We start from the raw sequence: 11,106 nt of genomic DNA, 5'->3' as shown, positions 1-11,106 counted from the left end.
GCTTTTAAACTCTTATGTCACAGGCTGTATCATCCTTTCTTACCTTTCGCCTAGCAATCCAAGATTTTATATTTTAGAAGCACATTCGTCATGGCATATTAAAGCAAAGTAAAGCAATACTACTGAATTGTTCTGAGAAGTTATTTCCATTTACAGTTTTGACTTCAGCGAAAATTTCCAGTACTATAGAGAATTGCTCGCCATTTTGTCAAAATAAATGAACATTCTTCCAAAGTGTCTAGTAAATAGTATGTGTGAAGGAGGAATTAAATATTCCCAATCTTGGCAAATAATACATTATATATTAGTAAAAATAATTTAAAAATAAATATATAAATATTCCCAATATTATTTTTGCTGCTAATACGTTTCATTTATTTTGAGAAATGACTAAATTTTTTAAAGATTTTTTAACTATATTCACATTACAGTATTCACTATTTTCATTATTTTGCTAATTATATTACCTTTACTATCTCATATAATATTTTCCCTTAGTGCTTTACTATAATATTAAGAAGGTACAATTTCTCTAAATGGCTCACTCTAAAACTGGTAATTACGACCCCCCCTTAATGCTTTAAATTCTGGAAATGACCATTCTATATAAATAGGAAAACCTACCATGTAATTACAGATATTAACTGATATCCTTAGTAATTACTGTGTTTTAATAAAGTAAATAGTAGGCAGTTCAATAGTGATTCCAATTCTTATTACCAGCTTAGACAAACAATACGTTTCTAGAAAGAGGAAATAGTATTTTAAGCCTATTGAAATCTAGTCTTGTTTACTCATGTAGCTTCTTATTTTGACATGATCTCACTCACTTTGCTCTATCTATATTGAACCATACTGGCAGCATCCAAGATTTGCCATGTTCTTTTTTTTCTGAGCATTTGCACATAACTTTTTTTATAATGCTTTTCCTCCAACTGATTTCCCTAGCTAAATCCTCACTGACCTTTGATTTCACTGACCTTCCTCCCTAAGAAGCTTTATCAAATGTCTCTAAGACTGAGCTAGGTGTTCTCTCTATATGCTCCAACAGCACCTTGTCAACCTCTGAATTTAGACTTATAACACCTTATTTTGAAACTACCTACTATCCGACCTGACCCTACCCCCCACCACCATAAACTCCTTAATCTCAGGGATTATTACTAGTCTCCCTTTATATCCTCAATCTTCAATTAGTAGTGAGTGCTCAGTGTAGATGTCCTGAATGAATTAGTAATTAGGTGGAGCATGGAACTGCCAGGAAGTCCTCTAAAGACCTTTAGATTCATTTTCCAGGGTCAAGATCCTCCTGTGTATTATGAAAGCAAATCCCCTTGAGGAAGGGCAAAGAGAACAGCCTAGAACTCAGAGGAAATGAAGAAAGGCCACTGGAATGGAATTATTATTTACTTATCTTGATACTTAACTATTTTCCATTTTAGTGTATAAGAATATTTAACATCAGCTATACTGAAGGTAAGAGAAATTCAGATTGTTTTCTGATGAATAAGTATATTTCCCACAGCTAGTTATTATACTAAGGGAAGAGAAAGGAACAACACTCTGTATTATTACCTTTTGTTTATTGAAATTGTAGATCCCATAAAATAAATGGAAATATAAAGAAGGTCTAGCATATTTCCTTCCAAATGAGAAAAACATTAAATTATAGTATCAAATGGATTCAGTTTATTTTAGTTGACATAAAATACTGGCATTAGAAATAGTTGTATCAAGAATTTTAAAAAGAAAAAGAAAAAAATTAAATTGTTTCAAATAATACTGCAAATACTATTTATCTTTCCTATTAATTTTGTTTCTATGTTCACGTTAACCCAAAGCAAATTTATATGAAAATTTAGCCAAATTTCTCCATTTTAGTCTTGAAAATATTTTCAGGTTTTCGTGGGACTTTGAATTCTAGCCATCAAAATGATCTTCAGTCCAAATATTTTCTAGCAACAATGATTCCATAAGGAAATTCACATGTCTTCATTAGATTTGGGAGACAGAAGTTTAACCAATTTCTGGTTTGGTTCAGATGAGGTTATTTATTGTATGAATCACGATTTTGAAGGGCAGCTGTTTAAAAAAAACATTTTGTATAACATCAAAAAATATTATTATTGTGGTTATGAAATTGCATTCATAAAGGGAAAAGTTTTTCTTCAGGAGGATGAAACATGTGTTTAAAGAGACACATTAGCTGGCTGTGCAATGATTCATTTTTTGACATGTTGAAGTAATCTAATGTATTACCAGTTATGGAATAGTTACAGCATCTGGTGTTTGTAGAAAATTGAACACCTCTTTATTTTCTCTTTTGTTAAGTCCCAGACATCTTCCCCAGGATCCAACACTATCTTTTTTATAAACTTATCAATGCTCCATCTGAAAAGGAATATTAATGTAAATTATCAGATAGCCATGACTTATGGAATCATAATGTAATGATCTTCCTCATATTTAAAAGTAAATTAGAAATTACTGGCTTTGCAGACCATATGATCTTTCTCATGACTACTCGACTCTGTCATTGAAAACAGCCATAGATAATATGTAAACATATTAGCATGACTGTTTTCCTATACAACTTTACTCATGGACACAGAAATTTGAATTCCCTGTAATAGTTTCATACTTTTAAAAAAAGATTTTATTTATTTATTTGACAGAGAGAGATAGAGATCACAAGTAGGCAGAGAGGCAGGTGGGGTGTGGGAAGCAAGCTCCCTGCTGAGCAGAGAACCCGATGCAGGATTCGATCCCAGGACCTTGAGACCATGACCTAAACCGGAGGCAGAGGCTTAACCCACTAAGCCACCCAGGCGCCCCAGTAGTTTCATACTTTTTAAAAATTTATGCATTTTATATTGAAATAGTGGAAGATACACAAGCAGTTGTAGGAAATATACAGAAAGATCCATGTACCCTTTTCTCAGTTTCCCCCAAAGGTAGTATTTTGAAAAGCTACAGTACACTATCACAACCATTTAGAACATTTCCATCACTGCAAGGATCACTCATGCTTCCTTTCTATAGCCACATTCTCCTTCCAGACCACCCTCATCTACTCCTTAATTGCTGGTAACCATTAATCTGTTCTCCACTTCTATAATTTCATTATTTAAAGAATATTATATAAATGGAATAAAACAATAAGTAACATTTTAGGGTTCACTTTTTTCACTCAGCATAATTCTCCAGAGAATCAACAAGGTTGTTGCATGTATTGAGAGTTAAATGCTCTGTTTTTTTTTTTAAAGATTTTATTTATTTATTTGACAGAGAGAAATCACAAGTAGATGGAGAGGCAGGCAGAGAGAGAGAGAGAGGGAAGCAGGCTCCCTGCCGAGCAGAGAGCCTGATGCGGGACTCGATCCCAGGACCCTGAGATCATGACCTGAGCCGAAGGCAGCGGCTTAACCCACTGAGCCACCCAGGCGCCCCTAAATGCTCTGTTTTTTTATTTTATTATTTTATTATTTTTTATAAACATATAATATATTTTTATCCCCAGGGGTACAGGTCTGTGAATCGCCAGGTTTACACACTTCACAGCACTCACCATAGCACATACCCTCCCCAATGTCCATAACCCCACCCCCCTTCTCCCAACCCCCTCCCCCCAGAAACCCTCAGTTTGTTTTGTGAAATTAAGAGTCACTTATGGCTTGTCTCCCTCCCAATCCCATCTTGTTTCATTTATTCTTCTCCTACCCCTTTAACCCCCCATGTTGCATCTCCACTTCCTCATAGCAGGGAGATCATATGATAGTTGTCTTTCTCCGATTGACTTATTTTGCTAAGCATGATACCCTCTAGTTCCATCCACGTCATCACAAATGGCAAGATTTCATTTCTTTTGATGGCTGCATAGTATTCCATTGTGTATATATACCACATCTTCTTTATCCATTCATCTGTTGGTGGACATCTAGGTTCTTTCCATAGTTTGGCTATTGTAGACATTGCTGCTATAAACATTCGGGTGCACATGCCCCTTCGGATCACTACATTTGTATCTTGAAGGTAAATACCCGGTAGTGCTCTGTTTTAAATAGAAACTCCCTTACTTTTTAAATCTTTATAAATAAGTGTTCTATATTCTGTGACTGAAATTTCCAGTATCTGTTGTTCTCAGTGGTCTGATTCTGTTTATTTCCTCTGACTCTCACTCAAAGAGATCTGCTTTCCCATTGTTTGTGTACCTAATTATTTTATCTTAATCATGAAACTAAATTAAGATACATTTTTTTCTCCAGGTAGGATATCCTTCTTCAGCTGACACCCAGGGACACCACTGACTTGGAACCTTCATCTAGAATTTTGGCTGAATGAAGAAGACTCATATTTAGTTTCTTTCTGTTGTTTTTGGACTAAGATATAGCATTCCAATATTAGTATTGCTCTTGTCTTCATCCTTAGAGTAATCTAGGTAAAGGGTGGGAGTGGGAGTGGGGTCATAAAGTTTTGCCATTCTTTGGCAAAACCCTCCCCTACATCTGTGGAGACCCATGATATGTTGGAAAAAAGTATGTTGGGTTTTTTTTTTTTTTCTGGAAGCTGGAGGTGTTCTGAAGAAGATATTGTGTAGTGAGATAGTCTCTCATCTTTCTTATATGACATAAGGCGCAAAGCAAAGCTCAACATTCTAATTCTGTACGTTTGTTGATTATCCTTAAGTTTCTTTTTTTTTAATTAAATTTAATTTGTGTGTGTGTGTGTGTGTTCCAAAGTTCATTGTTTATGCACCACACCCAGTGCTCCATGCAACACATGCGCTCCTTAATACCCACCACCAGGCTCACCCATCCCTTTACCCCCTTCCCCTCCAAAACCCTCTGTTTGTTTCTCAGAGTCCATAGTCTCTCATGGTTTGTCTCCTCCTGCAATTAAATTTCAATACATATGTGCATTGTACTTTTCTAAAATGTGTATGCTTCCATTAACCTCCCAAACAATTCAAGAAATTTAGCATGATTTAACTTCTCTTTGATATGCACCAATTCCCATCTTTACACATAGTTTTAGTCGTTGAGTAAGTATACTAATTCATACAGTTTTAATTTTTTTATATTTTGTTTAAATTTTTTAATGAATTGTTTTAATAAATTGTTTTTATCAATATCAAAATTATGTATATATAGATGCCAATAATTTTGCAAAACTTGCAACAAAAATAATAGTATTTGTCACTTGTCCCCATTTCCAAATAACCCTTCATTAAAGAAGGTTTTTTTTTAATAAAAACATCATTTTTTGTTTCTTACTGACATCACTTTTTTTTTTTAATCTAAGTAACTGGCTTTATACTTTCTATCTATTGCTTCCTATAAAAGATGCAACTCTTAAATAATCCCTCATAAATACAACTACACACACAATACTCCTTTTGATAGCATCCCAGTATAGTCAAGTATAATTTGCATTAAATATGTATTCAATGTTTATATATTTATGACCATATAAATATTATTCAATGCTGCTTTTATACTATGATTACATTCCTCGTCTTATACAATGTTTTTTGTTGTTCCTGGAGTTCATAGTTGCCTTGCTTTTTTATTTCCTTAGTATTCTTTGTTCCTATTTCTACCTTATTCCCAAACTGTCCAAAGAATGAAGATATGTCAGGAATATACCAAATTAACATAGTAAGTACCTACTATGTGCTACTTGCTGTCTTCATGAAGTTAACATCCTAGATCAGTAAGTTCAACACTTAATATTCCAGCTTAGTAGTTTCAAACACATCAGTAATGTTTTATTTGTCCTTAGAATTTTCCCTCTTTGAGCCATTCATTTACCCTGATCCAGTTGAACTGAATTAAAAGAAAGGGAGACAAAGTGAAATAATGAATTAAGATGGTAGAAGCAGGTCCAAGTAATTAAAGATCAAAAGTAAAAATATGAAAAAAAAATTACATCAGGCAAATGTTAGTCAAGATAAAGTTGGTATAGTTACTTATATCAGATAAAGTAGACTTCAAGATAAAAAAATAACTATTAAGAAAGTTAGGTGCCTCGGTGGTTCAGTTGGTTAAGTGTCTAACTCTTAATTTCCACTCAGGTCATGATCTCAGGGCTGTGAGATTGAGCCCTGTGTTGGGCTGCCCACTGAGCATGAAGCCTGCTTAAAATTCTCTTTCTCCCTCTCCCTCTGCCCTCCCCTGCAAAAGAATAGAATAAACCATCACATAATGATAAAAAGATTTCAATACATTTGGAAAATGTAGAAATTTTAAACCTTAAATTACATGAATCACAATTAATAGACATTAGAGACATTAGACATTAAATAATAGACATTAGAGACATTGATATATCCATTGTACTGTCAAATGTATTGTACTGTCAAATGATAAAACAAACAATTTAATGACAAGTGATGACTTGTATTCAAGGAAAAAAGCGGTTCATGTATTGGAGGATTACAGTAACTCACAAGCCATGGAACACTGCTCCCAAAGGATTTGGGGTAAGAGGGAGTTTGGTAGAACTTTAGAGGAGAGAACTTAGAAACGGGCATGATTGGCTGGGAGTTTAGGGTAGCAGGTCTCAATTTCTAGGATATGGTAACCTACTAAAGCTAAGCTGAGGAACTGTAATTGGTATATGTTAGGATACTTTGAGAGGTGTTTTCTGTGAGTGCAGGCTTATTTAAGTTTACATTTGTGACATGGTCAAGGTCACTGAGGTGACCTTCATTTTCTGGGTCCTGACATACAAATTAATTTTAACAGTACTGAATGTCAGTACACTCTTCTGATTATTGATAAGTCAAACATATAGAAAGTTAGAAAGATTTAAAATATTTGAACAAGTTAGAATGAATTAGAAGTTAGAACTTGGCAACAAAACATTACATTCAGAAGTAGGGGCCTGAGTCTTCACCTTAAAACTCTACCAAGAATGATTGCCTCATGAACTAAAAAAATAGCTGGTTTCCAGTGGAGCTTTGCAAGGATACGCTACAGAGAATTAGTTTTGGATAAATTAACTCTAACTTATTAAAGAGGGAGAAGGTTCAGGGCACCTGGGTGGCTCAGTTGGTTAAGCAGCTGCCCTCGGCTCAGGTCATGATCCCAGGGTTCTGGGATTGAGTCCCACATAGGGCTCTCTGCTCAGTGGTGAGCCTGTTCCTCCCTCTCTCTCGGCCTGCCTCTCTGCCTACTTGTGTTCTGTCTGTCAAATAAATAAATAAAATCTAAAAAAAAAAAGGGAGAAAGTTCAAAATTTATTTTCTTAGAAAACCAACAAAACAAATTCATGAATGTAACTCATTAACAGATTAAGAGAGAAAAACATATTATCATTTGATTAATGGTTGAAAATATCCAACAGGTAATCATGGTAAATATTTCAAATAACTTGGGAATGGAAGGAAAAGAATCTTAAACTTATAAAATTATTTATGAAATTATTAAATTTAACACAATATATTGGTATATTTATAGGAAAAATTACAAAACTTTATTTAGAAATATTTTTTTAAAGTTCCAGATAGAAATACAATGATCACAGATAGGGTTAAATACCATACTGATGACATTTCCCCTAAAAATTGATCCATATATTTAATACAATTCATAGACATGAAACTTGATGATTATTCTGATTTTATATGACCAAGTAAAATGTTACAAACAGGGGTGCCTGGGTGGATCAGTGGATTAAATCCTCTGCCTTCAGCTTAGGTCAAGATCCCAGGGTCCTGGGATCAAGCCCTGCATTGGGCTCTCTGCTCAGCAGGGAGCCTGCTTCTCCTTCTCTCTCTCTGCCTGCCTCTCTGCCTATTTGTGATCTCTTTCTCTGTCAGATAAATAAATAAAATCTTAAGAAAAAAAAGGTTACAAACAGGTGCTTCTAAGGAAATCCTGTGGGGTATGGGGGGTTTATTATTCTAATAATTATTATAAAGACATGGTAATAAACACAGTGTGGTAATAGTACAGAACTAAATTGACAAACAGAATAAAATGAGAGTCCAGAAAGAGGCCCAAATGTGTTTGGAATTTTGGTATATAACTGTGATATCTGAGAAATCAATGGGGAAATGAGAAATTGTCCAATAAATATATTGGGTTAGTATTTTATATCATATAGAAAAATCAATTCCAGGTATATTAAAGATCTACATATTAAAACCAGAATTTTAAAGCTTCATTTAAAAAAATTAGTTTTTTAAAAATATATATTTTGGGGAACCTAAAGCTAGGATGGCTGAGGAATAGGGAGCCCTAATTTTGTCTGGTCCCTGGGATTCAGCTAGATAGTTACCAAATCATTCTGAACACCTGCAAAATCGACCATAGATATGAGAAGAGAATTGCTGCAATTATACAAATAGAAGAGTAACCACTTTTTGCAAGGTAAGAGGTATGGAGATGTGAATCCAAGGTGATATATTGGAAGTTAAACTGTGGGGGAGGGAGCCTTCATAAGCCAGCTACTGGAAAGTGATATAGCAACAGGGCACAAAATCAGAACTTTCAAATCTACTCTGGTGGGAGAATCCATGCCTGAAACGTGCTCAGGTGGTGAAGAGGAGTGGAATCCCGGGTGGGACAGCATGATCTCAGGATCCCTGGAATCACAAAAAGAACAGGGGTGTCTGAGTGCAGCAAAGATCCCAAGCATTAGAGCCAGGACACCACTCACAAACAGTGAGCCCAGGTGCTGTCTTTTTGTTTGGTGTTGCCACAAACCGTGAACTGCTACATGGTTGGGTAAGCGCTCTCTGAGCAGGGGCCTACCAAGAGGCAGAACCATGGTGAGACCCCCTTCCCTGCCTCAGGAAGAGCAAAATGGGTGTGCACCATAATAATCTGTAAAGTGTAGAGACTCAAAGTGGGGTTGCGTGCCTGAGATAGAAACACATGGTTACAGCTGGATGAACATAGAGTTCAGAGGAAAACCAGGGAGCTGAGTGATTGACTGCTTTTCTGCAAGAGTATACTGAAGAGTAAGGGGTGTGAACTTTCAGCTCTGGGGCTAAATATCAGGGAACAGCCATTTATATCCTTCAAATCAGTGCTGAAATCCTTCCAGGAACAAAAGTCACAGAGAGCAATCTGGAGCGACTTACTTAGCCTGGCCCCCTGGAAAGGTGATGCAATTCCAATCAGGGAAAAGACACTTGAGAATCAGAGCTACAGGCCTCTACCCCAGAAGACCAGCAGGAATATCCAGTTAATGCCAAGTTTACCAGTCATAGGGAACTGTAAGACTCCAGTACTAGGGGAAAACAGTATATCGCATTTGTAGATTTTTCTTATGATTCTTCTGTCTTTCAGTTTCAGGTTTTTTTTTTTTTCCTTTCCAGTTATTTTTCTTTCTTTCTTTCTTTTTTCTAAAGATTTTATTTATTTGACAGAGAGAGATCACAAGTAGGCAGAGAGGCAAGCAGAGAGAGAGGGAGAGAGAGGGAGGGAGGAGGAAGCAGGCTCCCTGCCCAGCAGAGAGCCCAATGCGGGACTCGATCCCAGGACCCTGAGATCATGACCTGAGCTGAAGGCAGAGGCTTAACCCACTGAGCCACCCAGGCAGCCCCTATTTTTCTTATTCTATCAAATCTTTTTTTAAGTTGTCATTTTCACATTTATGTTTTATTTTTTTTCATTTTTGGTTTCTTTTCATTTTATTCAATTTTATTTTTGTATATATGTTTTTTCTTTCCTTCTTATTTTGGAATCTAGTTTCTTCTAACATACAGAGTCAGGATCTAGTTTATTGTTCTGTTCTGTTCACCTTCTGTTTGACTTTATTCTCAGTTTCTCTCTCTCTCTCTCTCTCTTTTGGTGGGGGGGGTGGGTTCTGTTCTTTCCCAATTTGCTCTGTGTATATTTTTCTGGTGTTATTGTTGTTATTTTTGTATTTTCTCGCTTTTTCATCTATTCCTTTCTGGGCATAATGACAAGATGGGAGTACTCACCCCATAAAAGAGAATAAGAGGCAGTACTTACTGCCAGGGATTTAATCCATATGAATATAATAAGGTGTTAGAAGTAGAACCAGAATTCAAAACAATGATTATAAAATTACTTTCAAAAAACCTAGAAGACTCTAGAGCATCCTTACCAGAGGAAAAAAAGGACTAACATTTAATCAGTTCGAAATGGAAAAGAGTGTTACTGAGATGCAATAAAAAATGGAGGCTCTTACTGCTAGATTAATGAGGGAGAAGAGAGAGACAGTAATAAAAAAGACAAAATGATGGAGAGTAAGGAAGCACAGAAAAAGGTAAACAATTGGATCATGAGGGGAGGACTCAAAAGATCAGTGATATCATAAGGTGAAACAATATTAGAATAATTGGAAAGAAGAAAAAAAAGAAGGAGAAGGAGGAGGAGGAGGGGTTAAAGAAGGAGGGAGAGGGGGGGCAGGTTTATTTGAACAAATTATAGCTGAGAACTTCCTTAATCTGGGGAAGGAAATAGGCATTCCAGTCCAGGAGGCACAGAGAAGATGCCTCAAAATCAATAAAAATACATCAATACCCCAACATATAACAGTCAAGCTTATAAATTTCAGAGATAAAGAGAACATCCTGAAAGCAGCAGCAGCTCAGAGCAAGAGGACCTTAACATATGAGGGAAGCAACATAAGGTTGGCAGCAGACCTGTCCACAGAGACCTGGCAGGCCAGAGAGGACTGGCATTATATACTCAAGGTGCTAAATGAGAAAAATATACAGCCAAGAATATTTTATCCAGCTAGGATGTCATTCAAAATAGAAGTAATAAAAAGCTTCTGGGACAAACAGAAACTTAAAAAATTTGTGAACCAGCCCTGTAAGAAATATTAAAGAGGATACTTTAAGGGATGACAGAGCCTAAAAGTAACAATGACAAGAAAAACAAAAACAGAGATAATACACAGAAACAGAATTTACAAGTAATAAAATGGTGCTAAATTCATATTTTTCAATAATTATTCTGAATATAAATGGGCTAACTATTACAATAAAAGACACAGGGCATCAGATTGGATAAAAAAAAAAAAAACAAGACCAATCAATATCTTGTCAACAAGAGACTCATTTTAGACCCCAATACACCTCCAGATTGAAAGTGAGGAGGTGAGGAACAATTTATCATGCTA

Source organism: Mustela nigripes, chromosome 6, assembly GCF_022355385.1.
Source record: "Mustela nigripes isolate SB6536 chromosome 6, MUSNIG.SB6536, whole genome shotgun sequence".
Taxonomy (NCBI): Eukaryota; Metazoa; Chordata; class Mammalia; order Carnivora; family Mustelidae; genus Mustela; species Mustela nigripes.
This window is presented reverse-complemented; position numbering follows the sequence as displayed.